This window comes from Magnolia sinica, chromosome 2 (genome assembly GCF_029962835.1).
Source record: "Magnolia sinica isolate HGM2019 chromosome 2, MsV1, whole genome shotgun sequence".
Taxonomy (NCBI): Eukaryota; Viridiplantae; Streptophyta; class Magnoliopsida; order Magnoliales; family Magnoliaceae; genus Magnolia; species Magnolia sinica.
In genome coordinates, this window is record NC_080574.1 from 103,591,011 (window position 1) to 103,613,014 (window position 22,004).

At 38.8% G+C, this 22,004-nt stretch overlaps 1 protein-coding gene and 1 long non-coding RNA gene across 2 annotated transcripts in view; one reads left to right on the forward strand and one right to left on the reverse strand.

Annotated features, from left to right (window-relative positions):
• Positions 1 to 22,004, reverse strand: part of LOC131237330 (abscisic stress-ripening protein 1-like) — an 82,877-nt gene that overhangs the window by 35,371 nt on the left and 25,502 nt on the right. The gene's annotated exons all lie outside the window — the stretch shown is intronic.
• Positions 788 to 19,931, forward strand: LOC131237331 (uncharacterized). The gene is made up of 3 exons (XR_009167179.1): positions 788 to 854; positions 14,664 to 14,928; positions 19,777 to 19,931. It is a non-coding gene; the product is annotated as an uncharacterized LOC131237331 (long non-coding RNA).

Below are 22,004 nucleotides of genomic sequence, written 5' to 3' on the forward strand. Positions count from 1 at the left end.
AGAGATGGTCCATGACAGTCCTTTTTAAGGATGGTCCATGACCGTCCTTTTAAAGGATGGTCTATAGCCATCCTTTCACGGGCCATAAGAGACGGTCCATGACAGTCCTTTTTAAGGATGGTCAATGACCGTCCTTTTAAAAGACGGTCCATGGCCGTCCTTTGAAGGCTCATCAGAGACGGTCTATGATAGTCTTTTTAAGGACGGTCCATGTCCGTCCTTTGAAGGCTCATAAGAGAGTCCATGACAGTCCTTTTTATCCTTTTATAGGACGGTCGATTGCCGTCCTTTGAAGGCTCATAAGAGACGGTACATGACCGTCCTTTTTAAGGACGGTCCATGACAGTCCTTTTTTCGCCAATAAGAACGACAGTTTTTTACCGTCCTTTAAGTAATACGACACGTCAAAATTTGATGGCCCATGCGACGGTCCATGACCATCCTTTTTGGTAATTTGAGACGGTTTTAGACCATCCTTTTTTCGCAGTTTTAGCGTAGTGTGGCTGAGATACAGAGTTATCCAGACCATCCAAATAATTAGTCTAGTTGCAAATAGTAAATATTTATAATTTTATTATGTAAAAAAATCTTAACCATGCAGAAAATGGTCCCATGCATGTACGACCATTAATAGAGCTTGTATTATAAATTATGATAAACTCACAACATGTGGATTTGAAAATTTTATCTTATTTACAACAGAAAAACCATTCCACGCCCGCTCCTCTTTTCCCCGTCTTCCACTTTTCCCTCATCTTCCATCGAGAAATCCTCCCTGCGCCATTAGAGCGTCATCGTCCTTCGGCCATCACCTTTAAACGGAAGGCCCTATGTTCCGTTTCACCTCCACTAAGGTATATTCTACTTTCCTATTTCATCCCTCCCTCGAATTGTATTACAACAGATTTCTCTAATCCATCTCTTCCTTTCCTTCTCCTTACTATCCTTACCAAATCTCTTACATGCATTTCCATCAAAATGCTAGAATGTTCATTCATCTTCTTTTTCTTTTTTTTTTCCTTTCCATTCATCTCTCAATCTCTCTCTCCCAGCGCCATGATTGGAAACCCCTTGTTTTTTTTGGGTGTTGGGTTTATGTGTAATTATTATGAAAATTGATATTTTCAGCCCCTTGGTTTTGATAGATACACCCTCTGTGTGGACTCTTTGTCATTGCAATGTTGTCATTCACTTTTTGTCAGATGTGGGTTTTCTGTTCTTTGTTTGGGAATTGATATTCACACCCTTTGGTTTGAAGATACACCCCCTTTGGGGACTCATTGGCATTGCAATGTAGGCATGCACTTTGTGTATGTGTATATCAAAATAGTGGGTGCAAATAAAAAAACTCATGTTTGGGTACCTCTGGATCATGTGTTTGGGTGATGGGTTTTGTTGGTTTTGTCAGAGATCTTAGTATTTGTGGAATTTTGAGCTTGAGTTTTGTTGCCATGTACATGTTCACACCCCAAGTGCAGGGTTGTGATGTAGTAATAAACTCGGTAGGACCGAGGTCGAATCCACAGGGACTGAAACCTGTACGTTATCTAAAAATAACCAGATCTAGAACTAGGCTAAGATGAAATCTAAACCAACTGTGATTTGAGGAATAATGGTGAAATATTAATCTAAACTTAAAAAATTCAGAGAAAGTGAACTAGGGATTCAGAGGATCCACTTGTAGAGATCAGGGAGATCTTATGCCTGCTTCATGGATATTATACTGAACTTACTTGATATAGTTTTCAAGAGATGAAAGGTATAAGAATTAGGTATGATTCCATCACAAATCCATGCCTAAGAGACAAGGTAAACAACAGAACTTAGACCAATCCATAACCAACCAAAAGATGTATGAGTGTTAGGAAGGATCCCATCATCTAACCATGTCTATGAGACGATGGCTAACAACAGGGTTTCCAAACATCAAAATAAAAGGAAAGGAATTATTCAAGCCATCACAGATCTACTGTAATTTAAATCACAACAAACCATTAATGACTAAAAGAATTTCTTAAATCAAAACAAAGTCAATCAGTTCAGTTCAATCAAACATGTAGAAGCTCCCATCATGTCACAAGCTTCACCTCTTAGCCCTAGCTAAGGGATTTAGCCTAACATAATCATAGGAAAAAGAAGAAAAATAAAGAAAAAATACATAAAAATTCCAAACACTTCTCTCCCCGCCTCTCTCTCTCTATCTGACGTCCCCTATTCAAGCACACCCTCTTCTCCACGTTTGGAACTCTTTTTATAGCTTTTGGAGTGGTGGAAATCGGATTTGGGAAGCTATCGCACGCGCAGCGAAAGCCTTTTCGCAGCCAAGTTCGGGGCTTCATAACTCTCGCGTTCCTTGCGTTATTCCTATAAAATCAACGTCTCTTGGAAGCATTTTGGCTGGTCTACACGATGGATGGTTCAGATCTTCCATATGATCAAAGATGGTGGGCCACAACTGCCTAGAAAGTCTGATTTCGCGGACGTGCATAGCCTTTCGCACGTCCGGCGCTGACGTGATCGGTGGGCCCCACAGAGGTATTTTCAGAGAAATTCACCCCGTCCATTAGATTCAGGACGAAATTTCAGTTAAGAATGGGTGGTTTTGAACGTTCATTGACGCAGCCCAGAGAAGAAATCACCTCAAAAATCATTTTGAACGTCGCAGGACTGCCTGTTTGTGGCCTCTGTATCACGCACGTGTGCTTGCATGGGTCCAAAACTTCAGCAAGGTTTTGTAGTAGTCGAGGCCCTCTACACGATGGACGGTTTGGATTGTCCACTGGGACAATGTATGAGGCCCACTAGCGTCCGTAAAAATGGACAGTTCCGTCCGTTACATGCGTCAATACGGCAATTGCCGTTTTAGGAAGACGATGCTGCTGACCAGCGTTACGTGGTTTGGTGCGGCTCGGCACGTGTACACGTGCAGTGTACACGCCTCACATACAAGCTCCACTGTGATGTGATTTGAAAATCTGATCCAGCCATTTACTTTCTCATCTTATTTAAAAAGTAGTGACCAAAGTTGAGACAGTTCCAGATATCAGGTGGGCCCAGAATCAACGGTTTATGGGCTGATCTGTCAGTTGGGGTACTTCCATAGTGATCCGAGGGCTGAAATTTGATATGTACGGTTAATTTATGGGCCTCAGGCCATGTATGAAGTTATGAGCCAATCAGATGGCGAGAACTATGTGATCTTACATTTTTCACCATTTTCGGGCCTCTTTAACGTGAATGGCTTAATTTTCTCGGATCCCTGGTGTGTAATTCCATTGATCTTGGTCCCCTGGAGTCCGTCCCTTGCCTTGGGTGTCATCAGAGCGTCAAATTCATGGTTTAAGCACCCTTTTTCAGTTCATGCTTGTAAATACACTCTGCATCACAAACATGATTAAATCAGGCTATTAAACGGTATCAATGATTATAAATCCATGCAATAATTGGGTCTGATATGCAATATTTGACCCTCAACACACCCCCCAACCAGCATTTTGCTAGTCCCGAGCAAAATATGCGAAAAGTAAGTTGAGAATTACAGAACAATTTCTATAAACTCGCGTGATTTTTGTAGAATAATCCATATGAGAATTTCCAGATTCATGAATGTTGGATATTACTTCCTCCTAGACTCAAGCGCACGGTAAACTTCATAGTCAAGTTCAAAGTATTATTCCATTAATTAGAAAAATTCTAATCATTGAGATCTATGAGCGTACAGTGTAATCTCAGCTTATCATCATTAAAATTCACTTCTCTATTTCAGGATATCACTGGTAACCAATAAGAAGATTCATGATAACCAAAACTTGCCTCATAGATCATCTTTTCATTCCTTCAGCTTTTGATTTTTTCATTAAAAGTAACACCAAGAAGGGGAATCAAATCCTCACCTACAGGGAGCAAACCTATGATGAAGACTGTACACCTAAATTTTTCACATATCATTCATAGGGAATTAAATCTACACCTATAGGGAGCAAACTTTTGGTGTAGACCATTCGCCCAATCCTTTCAATTTCTCAGGTTGGTTCCCTTCAAGCTTAGTGAGTACCAAGTAAATCCTTCAATATCAAACTAAAACCTTAATGTGTAACTCAATCAATGTTTACAACTTCTAATCAGAGATTAACACTTCAAACTTAACTGTGAAATCTAATATAATAAATAACTGAATCTAAGAGTCATAAATTACCAACATCACTCATCTTGTAATTCTAAATCCAAGATGGTTGTCAAAATCACTTCGGATTCTCAAAAATGTCAGAAAAATTTTTGAAAAATTTCACAATTTTTTTTTCAAGACCAAGAAAACACTGATTAGGAACCCTAATCTCCCACCCCCAACCTAAAATCTACGTTGTCCTCAATGTAAAAGAAATAAGCATGCAATGCACATGGGACAATAAAAATATAAGAGGAGTGATGGAAAGATAATACCTGGATGAAAGAATCAAAAGGCTTTCCAAAGATATCTACGTACGATCGGGTCGGCACAAGAGAGAAACCAACAGAAGTAAAATAAAAATAACAAAAATGAAATCCTACCTACACCACTTTCACAGGTACTCTCGATTACATTTAGCATATGCAACAAGCCTTTAAACCCCTAGGTTGCCCCTAGTGGACGAGTTGTAGTCTCGTGAGGGTTTGCAGCAATGTTACCCACAAACATTGAACTAACTAACTAGGAAAATGAAACAGAAACAAAAGCTGGGTTAGCTCCCAGGAGCGCGAAGTTCACCGTCTATCCTATTCCTATGAAAACAGGAAACCTACCTATACCTCCATCAGACTAGGAGATCAATCCTGGTAAACAGGATCAGTCAGAGGTATGGACATCTCCTCTGAATCAAATTTCTCGACAAATGGCTTTAAGCGATGTCCATTTACTTTAAACTCTTTGCCATTGTCTAGGTCTCTTATCTCGACGGCCCCATGAGAGTAAGCGGTGATAACAGTAAAAGGGCCGGTCCAACGAGATTGAAGCTTACCCGAAAAGAGATGTAATCGAGAGTTATATAAGAGGACTTTCTGGCCTGGCATGAATGATTTTCGTAAAATATGTTGGTCATGAAATGCCTTCATCTTGTCCTTGTAAATTCTCGAGTTCTCATAAGCGTCGTTCCGAATTTCTTCGAGTTCATTTAACTAAAGTTTGCGTAGCGAGCCAGCATTGTCCAAATTGAAATTCAAATTTTTGATCGCCCAGTAGGCTCTATCTTCCAACTCCACAGGCAAGTGGCAAGCTTTCCCATAGACAAGTCTAAAGGGAGACATTCCAATAGGGGTTTTAAAAGCAGTACGGTACGCCCATAAGGCATCGGTCAATCGAATTGACCAATCCTTACGGTCAGGGTTAACCGTTTTTTTCAAAATGTGTTTGATCTCCCTATTGGAAATCTCAACTTGCCCGCTTGTCTGTGGGTGGTATGGGGTGCTCACCTTATGAGAGATATCGTATTTCTTCATTAAACTCTCAAATGGTCTATTACAAAAGTGTGAGCCCCCATCACTAATGATAGCTCGAGGCGTTCCAAATCGGGAAAAGATGTTTTCTTTCAGAAATTTAATGACCGTGCGATGGTCATTAGTTCGACATGGAATCGCTTCGACCCATTTAGTGACATAGTTTACGGCAAGCAAAATATATAAATTCCCAAAAGATTGGGGGAATGGCCTCATGAAATCGATGCCCTAGCAATTAAATGCCTCGATGATAAGAATGGGGTTCAAAGGCATCATATTTCGATGGGACAATGCTCCCAATTTTTGACAATGCTCACAAGCTTTGCAAAACTCGTGAGTGTCCCTGAACATAGTGGGCCAGTAAAAGCCACAATGCAAAATCTTGGCCGTGGTCTTTTTAGCAGAAAAGTGACCACCACAAGCCTGTGAGTGACAAAAGGAGATGATACTTTGATGCTCATCGTCTGGCACACATCTCCTCAGGATTTGGTCTGGGCAATATTTAAACAAATACGAATCATCCCAGAAAAAGTTACGTACCTTGGTGAAAAATTTCTTCTTATCTTGCGCAGTCCAATGTGTCGGTATGGAACCTGTGGCAAGATAATTAGTAATATCAGCGAACCAGGGTCAATGGGAGACTCTGAACAATTGTTCATCGGGGAACATGTCATTGATATGTGTTGTTTCAAGGGAATCAGAGGGATTAAGGTGAGAAAGATGGTCACCACTACGTTCTCTACTCCCTTTTATCTTTTATCTCAAATCATATCCCGGAGTAGGAGGATCCATCGTATCAAACGGGGCTTAGATCATTCTTAGAAGAAGATACTTAAGCGCTGCGTGATCAGTGTAAATAATGATCTTGGATCCAATCAAGTAGGACCTAAATTTGTCCAAGGAGAACACTACGGCTAAGAGTTCCTTTTCCGTAGTCGAGTAGTTCACTTGGGCAGGATTTAGAGTCTTGCGTAATGAATAACGTAGGGTTTCTTATCTTTTCCCTGCTAAGACCGCCCCAAGAGCATAATCGAACACGTCACATAAGTTCAAAAGGAATGCTCTAGTCGGGTGGTGTATGGTGGGTGCACTAGTCAATATGCCCTTAAGCTTAGTGAAAGCTTCTGACATTGTTCACTCCACTCATATGGTGCATCCTTTTGAAGTAGATTACATAGAGGACGAGAGATGAGACTAAAGTCCTTTATAAATCTTCTGTAAACCCGACGTGTCCAAGGAAGGATCGCACGTCCCTTATGTTCTTGGGTGGAGGTAGGTTAGAGATAAGATCGATCTTTGCCTTATCCACCTCGATTCCTTTGGATGAAATAATGTGTCCAAGGACAATTCCCTTCTGAACCATGAAATGGCACTTCTCCCAATTAAGTACCAAGTTCTTTTCTTCACATCTCTTCAACAGCACACATTTAAGACTTTCCAAGCACTCGAAAGATGGACCGAAAACAGAGAAATCGTCCATGAAGACCTCTAAATATTGCCCCACCATGTCGAAAATATGCTCATCATACATCGAAAGTGGCGGGGCATTACATAGTCCGAAGCATCCTTCGGAAGCAAAGGTGCCATAGGGACATGTAAATGTAGTCTTTTCTTGATCTTCAGGGGCGATCTCTATCTGGTTGTAGCCCGAATACCCGTCAAGGAAACTGTAATAGGAATGACCAGCTAACCTTTCCAAGATCTGATCAATGAAGGGTAAAGGAAAGTGGTCTTTCCTCGTGACGGTATTTAATTTTCTATAGTCAATGCACATCCTCCAACCAGTAGTGACTCTAGTCGGCACGAGTTCATTATTGACATTGGCTACGATGGTGATCCCGGACTTCTTAGGAACCACCTGAGTTGGACTCACCCATTGACTATCAGATATAGGGTATATGATACCCACATCCAATAGTTTAAGAACCTCGGCCTTAACCACTTCCTTCATGTTTGGATTTAGTCTACGTTGTGGTTGCCGAGCGGTCTTCGCATTATCCTCAAGATATATGTGGTGAGTACAAATCGAGGGGTCGATTCTCTTGAGGTCCGCGATTGTCCATCCAAGGGCTCCCTTATGCTCCAGGAGAGTAGATATGAGCATACTCTCTTGTTCTTTCTCAAGGTGGGCAGAAATCACCACCGGCTATGTCTCATCTTGACTTAAGTATGCATATTTTAAATTAGAGGGTAAAGATTTTAGGTCAAGCTTCGGTGGTTTGAGGTTAGACGGTAGAGGCACTTCATCAGTTTGGGGTAACTCTTCAAATTGTGGCCTCCACCGGTTAACTTCAAGTACCGGTACCGCATCAAGCATGGCACACGTCTCCCTAATTATGTCATCATCAAACTCATGGGAGTGGGCCAGACACGTCTCTAGAGGATCAGAGGATAAGGTAAGGGGTGTCCTGTCATCCACGAAAGTATCGATCATGTTAATATCGTAGATATCGTCATCTTCCTCTATCTGTCTGGCCATGTTGAAAAAGATATTCATTTCTAATGTCATATTCCCGAAAGACATACTCATGACACCATTCCTACAATTGATAATTGCGTTTGAAGTGGCAAGGAATGGGCGACCAAGAATGACGGGAATCTGAGTGCCTGTGTTACCGATGGGTTCGATATCCAGGATGATGAAATCAACTGGGTAGTAAAATCAATCAACCTGGACCAACACATCCTCAATTATCCCTCTTGGTATACGAACAGAGTGATCAGCAAGTTGTAGTGTGGTTAAGGTGGGTTTTAATTCACCTAAGCCCAGCTGTTTATATACCGAGTAGGGGATAAGATTAACGCTCGCTCCTAAGTCAAGAAGTGCATGATCAATTCGATGGTCCCCAATTACACATGATATGGTTGGGCTACTGGGGTCTTTGAATTTTTGCGGCACATCTTGCTTTAGGATGGCACTCACTTTCTCAGTCAGGAAGATTTTCTTTTGAATATTTTACCGTCTTTTGGTCGTACATAAGTCTTTCAGGAATTTGGCATATGAAGGTATTTGTTTCACGGCATCAAGTAGTGGAATGTTGACCTTCACTTGTTTCAACACCTCTAGAATATCCTGAGAGTTAGGATCGATTTTGGTGCAACCAACCGTTGGGGAAATGGAGCAACCGACTTTCCTTGAGGTTCCGGTTCTAACTCTGGTGGGGCATGGCTAGATCCATCTTCTTTATCCACTTCCGGGTCCTTAGGCTTTTCAGCCCTAACTGGAATGGTTTTGTCAATGATCTTTCCATTCCTAAGAGTGGTGATGGATTTAGCTTGCTCCATCTGATTTGAAGAGCTTGGGTCGCTAACTTCATATTGCGGTTTAGGATTGGGAAGAGGTTGAGCTGGGAAGCTCCCCTTGTTCCCAATCGTATGTTCATCCTTAAGTCCTTGTATTGCTTTTGTTAGGTCTTGAAAGGCCTGTAGCATACCCTGATTGAAAAGCTCTTGCTTTTGAAAATGTTTCAGAACCGAATCCTCTTGAGGTTTCTCTTGAGTTGGATTTTGATTTAGGTAACCTTGAGGTGTAGCGGTTTGTCCATTCCTCCAACTGAAGTTGGGATGATTTCTCCAGCCAGGATTGTATGTGTTAGAGGTGGGCCCACTGAAAGGTCTTTGGTAATTGCTTACAACATTAGATTGCTCATTTAATACCTCTTGAAAGGAAGAGATAGTTAGACAGTTTTTAGTAGTATGAATGTTGCAACCACAGATGCTACAAACAATTTCCTTAGCCTAATCCTTCTTAAATTCCATGGCCTCGAGTTTCCTAGTGAGATTAGCTACCTTAGCATTAATATCATCATCTTCTCTCAGGAGATACATTCCACCCCTTTCCTTGGAGTGAGTCGGCCTAGACGTAGTACTAGGTCTAGGGGAGATATCCCATGTTTGTGTGTTCTCAGCAAGTTTATCAAAGTAATCCCACACTTCATCGACTCCTTTATTCATAAACTCCCCATTACACATCGTCTCGACTAATTGGCGCATGGGAGATGTCAGTCCATCATAGAAAAAGTTCGTGATGCGCCACGTTTCAAAACCATGTTGTGGGCATGAACTGACAAGATCCTTGAACCGCTCGCAACATTGGAAGAATGTTTCATCTTCCCTTTGGGCGAAGTTCATGATCGACTTTCTTAGGGTGTTCATCTTATGGTATGGGAAAAACTTCTTAATGAACTCCCTTGTCATGTCATTCCATCTGCCAATTGATCAAGGACGTAGTGAATGTAACCACGTCTTGGCTTTCTCTTTTAAAGAAAAGGGAAAGAGTTTCAACCTGATCGTGTCATCAGACACATTAAGAAAGTATAAGGTAGCTATGATCTTGTCAAATTCTTTTAAATGTAAGTAAGGATTCTCTTACTCAAGCCCATGAAATTTAGGGAGGAGTTGGATCACCCCTGGCTTGATATCCATGTGTCCTTCATTCTCAGGAAAAACCATGCATGAGGGCGTACTCACCCCTGCCGGTTGTAAGTAATCTCGTAAGGTACGAGGCGGGGGTGCTTGATGCACCTCATTCTCATCCTGAAGATCTTCTACCCTAGGTTAGGGTAGAAGAGCTTGATTTTCAGCCATATCCTCAATTAACTCAGGGGATTTCGAGCGGTGTCTAGTCCTACGATGGACAGTTAACCCCTCAACTAATCCTCCTTCAGTCAAGAGACGTCGAGTGTTGTCATGAGCCCACTTGGGCATGAAACACTCGCAGCCCTCAATCAAATTCTAAACCTAATCCTAAGAAGGGAAATAAAAATCTAAACAGAGAAAGAGGGTTGGAAGGAAGTTACCAAATTGGAGTCCCTAAATTGAAACCTACAAAATAGAACAAAACAAGTTAGTTCCTAAGAATAGCAAGCCTATAAAATTCCTAAGAAGAGAAATATAGAAATAAAAAGAAACAAGGAAGAATTCCTAAATTAGAAAGTAGAAATTTAGAAAGAGCGTACCGAATTTAGAAATTTCTAATAAGCCTACAAAACAGAAAAGTTAGTTTCTAAACAGAAAGTCTTAAAATAGAAGATTTCTAAAAATAAAATAGAAAACAAAATTAGATTCTAAAAGAGTTAGAATTAGAAATTTACTAAAAAGGAATCCTAATCTAGAAATAGTAAGGAAGAGAGAAATTACTAATTTAGAAACCTATCTCAGAATCCTACAAAATAAGAAAGTTGGGTTAGTTTCTAAAAAAAGGAAAACTATCTAAAAATAGAAAGTTATTTAAATAGAAGATTTCTAAAAATTAAAGGAAAACCTAGAATTAGAAAATTCTAAAATAAATCCTAAAAATCAGAAAAGTCTTAATCTTAAACTAATCCTAAAACCAGTTAACTTCAGGAAACGTAGCCGTCAATCCCCGGCAACGGCGCCAAAAACTTGTTCACACCCCAAGTGCAGGGTTGTGATGTAGTAATAAACTCGGTAAGGCCGAGGTCGAATCCACGGGGACTGAAACCTGTACGTTATCTAAAAATAACCAGATCTAAAACTAGGCTAAGATGAAATCTAAACCAACTGTGATTTGAGGAATAATGGTGAAATATTAATCTAAACTTAAAGAATTCAGAGAAAGTGAACTAGGGATTCAGAGGATCCACTTGTAGAGATCAGGGAGATCTTATACCTGCTTCATGGATATTATACTGAACTTACTTGATATAATTTTCAAGAGATGAAAGGTATAAGAATTAGGTATGATTCCATCACAAATCCATGCCTAAGAGACAAGGTAAACAACAGAACTTAGACCAATCCATAACCAACCAAAAGATGTATGAGTGTTAGGAAGGATCCCATCATCTAACCATGTCTATAAGACGATGGCTAACAACAGGGTTTCCGAACATCAAAATAAAAGGAAAGGAATTATTCAAGCCATCACAGATCTACTGTAATTTAAATCACAACAAACCATTAATGACTAAAAGAATTTCTTAAATTAAAACAAAGTCAATCAGTTCAGTTCAATCAAACCTGTAGAAGCTCCCATCATGCCACAAGCTTCACCTCTTAGCCCTAGCTAAGGGATTTAGCCTAACATAATCATAGGAAAAAGAAGAAAAATAAAGAAAAAATACATAAAAATTCCAAACACTTCTCTCTCCGCCTCTTTCTCTCCATCTGACGTCCCCTATTCAAGCACACCCTCTTCTCCATGTTTGGAACTCTTTTTATAGCTTTTGGAGTGGTGGAAATCGGATTTGGGAAGCTATCACACGTGCAGCGAAAGCCTTTTCGTGGCCAAGTTCGGGGCTTCATAACTCTCTCATTCCTTGCATTATTTCTGTAAAATCAGCGTCTCTTGAAAGTACTTTAGCTGGCCTACACGATGGACGGTTCAGATCTGCCATATGATTAAAGATGGTGGGCCACAACTGCCTGGAAAATCTGATTTTGCGGACGTGCGTAGCCTTTCGCACGTCCGGCGCTGACGTGATCGGTGGGCCCCACAGAGGTATTTTCGGAGAAATCCACCCCGTCCATTAGATTCAGGACGAAATTTCAGTCAAGAATGGGTGGTTTTGAACGTCCATTGACTCGGCCCAGAGAAGAAATCACCTCAAAAATTATTTTGAACGTCGCAGAACCACCTGTTTGTGGCCTTTGTATCGCGCACGTGTGCTTGCATGGGTCCAAAACTTCAGTAAGGTTTTGTAGTAGTCGAGGCCCTCTACATGATGGACGGTTTGGATTGTCCACTGGGACAATATATGAGGCCCACTAGCGTCCGTAAAAATGGACAGTTACATCCGTTACCTGCGTCAATACAGCAATTGCCGTTTTAGGAAGACGATGTGGGTCAGCAGCGCTGACCCGCGTTACGTGGTTCGGTGCGACTCGGCACGTGTACACGTGCAGTGTACACGCCTCACATACAAGCCCCACTGTGATGTGATTTGAAAATCTGATCCAGCCATTTACTTTCTCATCTTATTTAAACTGTCGAGACTAAAGTTGAGACAGTTCCAGATATCAGGTGGGCCCAGAATCAACGGTTTATGGGCTGATCTGTCAGTTGGGGTACTTCCATAGTGATCCGAGGGCTGAAATTTGATATGTACGGTTAATTTATGGGCCTCAGGCCATGTATGAAGTTTTGAGCCAATCAGATGGCGAGAACTATGTGATCTTGCATTTTTCACCATTTTTGGGCCTCTTTAACATGAATGGCTTGATTTTCTCGGATCCCTGGTGTGTAATTCCATCGATCTTGGTCCCCTGGAGTCCGTCCCTTGCCTTGGGTGTCATCAGAGCGTCAAATCCATGGTTTAAGCACCCTTTTTCAGTTCATGCTTGTAAATACACTCTGCATCACAAACACGATTAAATCAGGCTATTAAACGGTATCAATGATTGTAAATCCATGCAATAACTGGGTCTGATATGCAATATTTGACCCTCAACAGTACATCACCTGTATGTATATGTACCTTCCATTAAGTCAGTTCACTGTTCTTTCACAACAGTTGAAACATTGCAGCAAAAGAATGGCCTTAAACATCTGTGAGCGAACCTATCTTGTATGTGTGATCTGACTATCCATTTTGTATGCAACTGACTGGAAGGTTTGGATCACCTGGCAAGTGTGATATTTTCAGGGATCCTAGAAATAGTGGACCTAACAAATAGTCCATACAGGTGAAAGGATTTTTAGGAAAAAAATAAAAAAATTTATCCTTCTACCATTGATGTACTTAATAGAAAAAGAATTACTATAATAGAATTGGGCATGGTCTAGTCATAACACTAGCGGCTATTATAGCAAAGATAGTGTAGGATAGGGCAATGACAACCTTATGGAAGGCCCAGATCGAAAGAAATAATTATGGGCTTAGGGATAAAAACTGCCTAATGCCTGCATTAAGTCGCTTCAATGATGATGACCTTACAGCTATTTATTAAACCATGTATGTAAGATATTGTTGGAAAACTATCGAAAAGCTCTATTATATCTATGTAGTTAACCATGTTTCATTGATTTTGAAAGATTTTACAAATAAATGTTTGATTTTATTTCCTTTGTAAATACTTTTAAAATAGGTAATAATTATTTACCTATGTAATTACCATGGCAATTCCTATGCATACCTTTGACAACTAGCTTTTTGAAAGTTAAGACTATGGAGGGGTACAAAATAAATATAGAGCCCACCGGAATGTACAAACGGTATCCATCCATTATGCCATATGATTCTATGGCATGAGTCCAACATGAGATAGATCCAAAGCCTAAGTCGATTACACAGTTAGAAATAGTTGAAATCCAATGCTTGTCTTTAATACCTTCTTAGGCCTTCAAAAGTTTTGGATCAAGCTGATATTTGTGTTTTCCCTTTATCTATGTATGTATGAGCTTATGAATAAGTTGAATGACAAACAAACGTTAATATGAGCCTGGTAAAAGAAATAACTTTCCACTATAGACATTTTAGGCTACTATTTCCTATGGTATGGGCCACTTGAGCTTTGGATTTGCCTCAATTTTGGGATCATGCCCTAAAAGGCTTCGGTAAAACAGATGGACGACATGGATTTGTCACAAATATCATAGTGGGGCCTACAAATTTAAGTCATCCCTTTCATGCCACTTTTCAAGGCAGAAACATTCATCAAATTTCAAACAAGGTTAAAAATCAATAATGAGCTTTTATATAGTATTTACAAAAGAAATGAAAAATCAAACAATCTCAAAATTCAATTATTTTAAGGGTTGAATTTTAGTTTAAAGCTATAATTGGTTACTTTTAGTCAAGGAGAGATATTGTTGAGATTTTGAAAATCTCACAACGATATCAAAAGAAATATGTCAAATGATGATACTAGAGATATTTGTAGTTGAGTTGTTGCACGTGGGCGTATGAGAAGAGATAATGCAGGCATCCCTCTAGATTGCATCAAAGTTATATTGGATGTTGTTGAAGTTCCCAGTGTGAATGTGTTTGGTGACATTGAGAAGGCATTAGCCAATTGCAACGTGGGTGATGTTCTCGTTTGGCCTAGAGTACTAACGAAAACATAGATATTAAAGAAGTTTACTTAAAACTTTTCCAAAGTTAAGAACATATTTTTGTAATTTGGTCAGGACATATGAATTGTGTTTGAGGTTATTTTGGATATTATTTGACTAAATCTTTATCTTGAATTATTTAGTAGTTTTCCTTGACTAATCTAGTGATTTGTTTAAGCTTTTCATCTTCTTATGCGTGACAGAAGATACACATATTTCTATTATGATTTGTTTTGATTTTTTTCTTTGCTTATGCGTAAAATGTTCTAATTTAAATATTAAGAACTACGTAGTGGCTTGATCCCAATCTTCCAACATTGGGTATGTAGGCAGCCGTTCATACTAGACCATATTGGTGCAGCCACAAAATTTATTTTTTTTCCCCTTCTCGTAGTGTGGATGCATTTTCGTCAGGACTACTTGGCAATAAGAGTGAGGTGGATGTAAGTTCTTGAAACCTTTAATTAATCTTGAATCATTTATATCTTTATCGCTTCATTTATATACTATCGTCAGGGTCAACTTGTAACTCCTCAGAACCCGCTCTGCCATAAGACATTATGGTGCATGACAGTTCCTAGCAGGTTAAGTTGCAAATTATTATTAAGAGTTGGTTGGATATAATTTATTTTTTGTAAATGTTGTTAATAGTTGGATGGATGTTGAATGTATTTGTGAATGTAAATGAAAATAAAAAAACTTATGACATATATATATATATATATAATCAATGGAGGATGCCTTGTTTAGGGGGATATGAAATTTTGTAGCTTATGGTATGGTGCCCCAATATTGGTTGTATGTTACTAGTATGTAGCAGATAATACTAGGATCAATAGTAAACATTTTGTTTTGAGTGGAAGACTTAGTAAAAGAACTTGGAATAGGCACTTTTTATGCCTTTCAGCTTCAAACTGGATACCTTTTGGATAAACTAAACATCCATTCACCACTAGTTCCTCCAATACATGGTACAATGAGGGTGGGATAATGTCGGTTGCTCCAAATTCCAATACATATACTAAGTGTATGTAATATATATATATATATATATATATATATATATATATATATATATATATATATATATATATATATATATCATATTGTAATTTATATATGAAATAATCGTCGTCATCATCATCATCATGTAAGCCATATCCTAATTAATTAGGGTCGCCTACATGAATCCTATTCCACTGCTCCACTCTATCAAGGGCCATACCTTCAGTTAGACCATAGGTCATCAGGTCTTTTCTTACTATCTCCATCCATGTCTTTTTGGGCCTTCCCCTTGCCCAACAATTTGTTCCCTAAAGCATGGTTGGTCTTACATGCAGCTATTCTATAAAACTTTCCTTTTAATTTGAATGGTACTCGGCGATCATTTAAAACTCTCAAGGCACATCCTATGGGCAACATCCTTTTCAATCTCTCCACTCATGAATTATTGACCTAGGTTTTGAAAGTGGTCATCTTGGGAGTCTTTGAGGTTAACAATCTTAACTAATTCTTATTTTCAATCCTATTGTTACTAAAATTGCAATCCATATACTTTGTTCTGGTTTGACCAATTTTAAATCCTTTGGATTTTCAGAACCGCTTCATAAATCTAGCTCTGTGTTTACGCTGCCTTAGTCTTGTCCATCAAAGCTATGTCATTTATAAATAATATACAACATTAGATTTCTTCCTACAAATGCCTCATTAACTTATTCATTACCAATGCAAAAAGGTATGGGCTCAATAACGATCCTTGGTGCAAGCTTACAATAATCGGGAACTCACTTTTCTCTGCATTAGTGGTCCTCATATTTGTTACCGCTCCCTCGTTTTGCTAATTCTTTCTTTCCAACATCTACGAAATTAACTCTCTAGTAAGGTATCCAAAAATGGTTCCCTAACAATCATTACATAATGATAATTTTAATGGTCGTTATGGAAAAATTGACCCATAATGGCCCCCCTAACATCCCGTTATGGGGCCAAAATAGTTTTTTGCTTTTTTAAAAGTTGTAATAGCCGGTACAACTCACATTGTAATAATAATAGAGGTGGTCGGCCACCATTACCATTACGGAATACCTTGCTCTCTAGGTATCCTATCACATGCTTTCTCTAAGCCAACAAAGACCATGTGGAGATCCTATCTCTTCCATATTTCTTCATCATTTATTCGAGTACGAAAATAGCTTCAGTGGTACCCATGCATAGAACCTAACTAATTTTCTAAGACATCCATTGCATGCCTTAGTCCTTAATCACTCTCTCCCAAAGTTTCATAGCATGGCTCATAAGTCTAATCACATAATAGTTAGTGCAACTCTGTATCTCTCTTTTATTCTTAGAAATAGGTACCATGCTAATTTTCCTTAGTTTCTCTAGCATTTTCTTCAATCTAAAAATATTGTTGAGCAACTTTGTCAATCAACATAACCTAGCATCTACCAATACTTTGAAACCTCTAATTGGCATACCATTTGGTCCGAGGGCCTTTCTTGTTTTCATTTTTTTTACAAAGCTTCTTTCACTTTAGATGTCCTTATCTTATAGAAGTATCATTGGTCTCCAATGTCTTTGAGTATAATGTTCCTTCTGTACTTTTTTTTGTTAGCTTATTAGTACACCCCACTGTCAGTTCACACTTCACTGTTAGCCACCCCCACTAGGGATCGATACTTATGCTATTAGAGTGGTTGCCATTTAACAATGTTCTTAAAATAGCTTCTCCATTGTTCATTGATCTCATTGTCCTTTACTAGTATCCTTTGGTTATCACTCTAAATGCATCAAGTATGGTTTAGGTCCCTAACCTTCCTCTCTCACAATTTTTTGCAAGTTTGAAGATATCTTTCTCACCTTCTCTTTTACTCAATCTATTGTAAAGATCGTCATAAGCCTTAAGTTTAGCTTCACTTGCTACTTTCTTAGTAATCTTTTTGGCATTTCTATATTGTTTAAAATTGTCATTGTTTCTAGTTCCTTACAAGGCTTTTAAACATAAACATTCCTCATGAAGTAGGACATTTCTGGCAAAAAAAATTGAATGAAGTTTACAATCCACACCTAATTAAGGGCCTAAGATGGATTCATTACAAAGCTTTTATAAACTTAGAGCTTAATCTAAGGTGTGATATGTGCCACGTGAAAAAAGATAAGTCGCCACCATTTTTAGAAAAGTCATCAGCTATGATATTAGTTTTCTAGTAATTAATTCTCATACCTAATGATACAGCACAAATCCCAAAGCTAACATTGACAACTCCTATGTTTGTGAACAAAACAAAGGCGCTATGGGCCCACCATGATGTATATGTCATATTCTAACCTTACATCCGCTTGCAAGCTCATCTTAGGACATTAGCTCTAAAACTGAGGTAAACTTAAAACTTCAGTAATCTACACCACAGTAAATAGACTTTTGGAGGCCACAAAACTTTTGAATCAAGCAAATATTTGTGTTTGACCTTTATCCTATAGAGATAGGATCGCATATGCTGAGACTCTTCAACTAAGTAAAGAATACCAACACACGAGGACTCTTCCATAACAACCTCCAAATATAAGAGCACTTCATGTATTGAAATTGGTGGTAAAGAGTCTTCAATATATAAGGACTCTTCACATGGTAAGATGGCCAAGATTCTTCAACTGATAATCTCTCCATCTCACGTAATCTAGCATAATTGTAATCCAAATTTTAAAATGGCAAACGATATTGTATATAGTTGTAAGGACTATAATCATTCTCTTTATATAGATTAAGAAAATCTCTCTAAAAAGTACCTCTTAGAAAGAGAGTTATGAAAGTTGTTTGGTTGGGTCCTATTTTCTCTTTATATCCATGTTAGTATGACCTTATGAACAGATTATATGACAAATAAACATCATGTGGGCTTTAGGTTTTGGCTTTCAGCTATTGAAGTCTGTTAAAACCATTATTTCATTTGGTGTGATCCACTTGAGCTTTAATCTCTCTCTCTCTCTCTCTCTCTCTCTCTCTCTCTCTCTCTCTCTCTCTTTCTTATGCACTGAAATGAGTTGGCGGTACAAAATGGATGGCATGGATATGACATATTCATCACTGTGGGCTCTACAATTTTTATCAGTATAGAAATCCATGAATTCTCTATTTTAGAGGGAAGGAGTCACATAGTTTTGGAGGCAAAAATTCTTACATCAAGCAAATAATGGTAAGAAACAAAGATGGTCCATTTATAAGTATTTGCAGTGTAATTGAAAAAAATAAACAGCTCTTAAGTACCTTATTTCAAATTCATTCAAATATGTTATTAACAAAATTTGCCATTCTAATTTTTTTATATAAAAAAATCAGATATTCAAATGCATTCCAACACAAATTAGAGGTTCATTAGATTTCAAACTGATTTCCACTCGAATTAATTCAGACCTCTAAATGAATGATGAACATTTGCCTGTGTCCATTAAATTAGAGGTTTCAAGGTTCAATAGCATTGTAGTTTGTTATTTCCTTTTTCTTTTTTGGGGCAGTACTAAGATTTATAAAGCAAATCAACCAAGGATTCAAAACCTATGTCATGTCTACATATTCCATTGTCTCTTGGATGTCAAATAGGTTTTTTTTTTCTTCTTTTCTTTTCCTTGCACATACCTCACATGTACCCATACACTCAAACCACAGTAGTGTGTACCTTGCACTCACATGAGTGTGAGATTTCACCATAATAGGTACTCGTGTTGAAACTCTGGTGAGTCAACCACTAAGGCATGAGTAAGAACATGATGTTAAAGAGGTTTAGAAATAAATTGATATATATATATATTTTTATTTCATCTAGGTCCACATGACCTTATGAATAAGTTGGATGGCAAATAAACATTACGATGGGCCTTACAAAAGTTTCAATGGTGATATTTTTGTTTTTCTTTCATTTACATAAACCTTATAAAGAGGTTGGATGGCAAATAAACATCGATGGGCCTTAGGAAAATTTCAACAATGTACCTACTTGGGCCTTGAACTTGCCCCTTTTGGGCTTATATCTTAACATGATATGGAAAAATGGATGGACGGTGTGGATAAGCCTATACATGGTGATGGTCCCTTCAGAGCTCTGGCCTATGCCGTGCTTAGGACAAGAAAGGGTAATACCCAAGGACCCAAATTCTAATATTTTATTTTGTTAATTGGTTTCAGTTGATTAAACTATTCACTTTTCATGGATTTAAGCTGGTTATTTGTAATATATGAAGGGTTGACTAAACTAGGCTTTTCTTGGATTGAATCTAGTTGTATGTAATATATGCAGGAAGGGCTCAAAAGAAGGTTGAACAAGAGAAGATAGCAAGTAGCCAATTCAAGGCAAGGCATAGCCAACAGTTGAAGTTCCAGGTAATTTCTTTTGTATGAGTCCTAGTTTGGGGGGGAAGTGTTTAGTTAGGAGGGTTAAAGTCAATTTTCGGAGTGGGCCACTTGGGTCATTTCCTTTTTTATTGAATTGAGTTGTTACCAAATTTATGAATAGGATTCTTATCAAACAATAGTGTGAAATATTTTTTGAATGACTATTAAGTGTAAGATTAAAATAATAATAATAATAATTTATCGATATCTTTTTTTATTTACAGATATTTTAGCGACGGACCAAATCCGTCGCTAATTTCTGAACAATGAAAATCAATGACGGATTTGAGGTCCGTCGCTTACTCATATTAGCGACGGACCTTATTCGTCGCTAATTTCTGACCATTGGAAATCAACAACGGATATGAGGTCCATTGCTTACTCATATTAGTGACGGACCTTATCCGTCGCTAATGTTTTTAGTGAATGTAAATTTTTTGAATATTACTGACGAATTTCCTATTTTTTACAAAGGATTTTATCCATCACTATTAGGTGACAGACCTTATCCGTCGCAAATTAAACGATGGATTTTATCCGTCGAAAAAAAAAATGACCCAGTAAACAGCGACAGACCAAGCGACGGATGAAGTCCGTCGTTTATTTGGTTTTACGACGGATTTGGTCCGTCGCAAATCAGCGATTTTAGCATAGTGTATGGTTGGCTTGTTGGCCAATCCCCATTTTTCCCTATGGTGTGGTCCATCTGAGTAATGGAACTAGTTTTTTTTAGGTCCTAGGTAGAGTTGGGCAGAATTCGACCTGATTTAATCCGAATTGAAGGCTAGGATCGGGTTGGTTCGAGTAGGCCCACTCAGATCTGAACGTATATCGAGTCGAGTTCGAATCAGTAGCCAATCCGATTTGATCTAATTCGGTCGAGTACTATATAAGTAATATTTACTTTTTTATTTTCACTTTTTTACTACCCGCCTCACCTGAACGAAGTCCCAATCCCTCCATTTTCTTTCTCTACCCGAGCGACGCACCCACCCATCTCTCATCCTTTCTCTCCCTCTTTCTCTCCCAATTTCCCTCCTCTCCTTCTCTCTGCTCCTTTCTCTCCTTCTTTCTCTCTTAATTTTCACCTCTCCTTCTTTCTCTCCCTCTCTCTCCCAATCTTGATTCAACCCAGTCTAAATCGACTGGACAGACTCAACTCAATCTGACTTGGTTCGGTTTCCTTGACCGAGTCAGACTTAGTTCAGGTCAGGCCAACAAGGATTTGGATCAGATCGAGTCAGCCCTGCTGGACTCGATCCTGGATCGGATCGAGTTCCAGTCAGGTTCTTGGAAAAATCAGATCGAGTAGAGTTGGACCCAATTCGGTCTGGCTCGACTCGATGCCCACCTCTAGTTTTAGGCCTAGTAAGAAGGAGAAGGCTTGAAAGACGGAGTTGATTTCACATGTACAACATTAGGGAGGGAAAAGCAGAACAGGTGTTGTAGGGGATTCCGGTTTGTTCAGGTTGAGCCAGTGAGAGCCATCACTCACTCGTTGATTGGTTGTGGGTTGACCTCACCCAATGCCAAACCTAACCAAAATTGCTTAGGTACCATGAAACACACGAGAATAGAAATTTTATCAATGTTTCTCAAACATTCTGGTAAAAGAAAAGGGGTGTGTGTAGCATTTAATCCTTCCAGCAGGGTTGTACCACCGTGAAAAATTGAGGCCTCAAAAAGCATTCCCATCCAGCCATCAGTTCACCCACATCATAGAATATAATATACAGACACACAAAAATCCCTAAATTCAAATGGTGGCGTACATGATGGTTGATCAAAGTTTCCATATAATATAATAGAGACGGGAGCGGATTGGGTACTACCTTCACCAGGACCTAGCTAGAGGCTGACGGTCTTGTCAAGAACTTTATAAGGCCGACTGTGATATATGTATTTTATGAAAGTAGTATAACCATTTTGGCAGATCATTCCAGAGTACAAGCAAAAAGGATACCGATTGAGCAAAAAGGATATAGATTGAATGCTTGATGATACACCACAAAAACAGTAAGAATTAATTGCATGAGGCTGAAAACTTCTTGGGGCCACAAAAGTTTTGGATCAAGCTGATATCTTGGTTTTCCCTTCATCCATGTGAATGTGACCTCATGGACAAGTTGGATG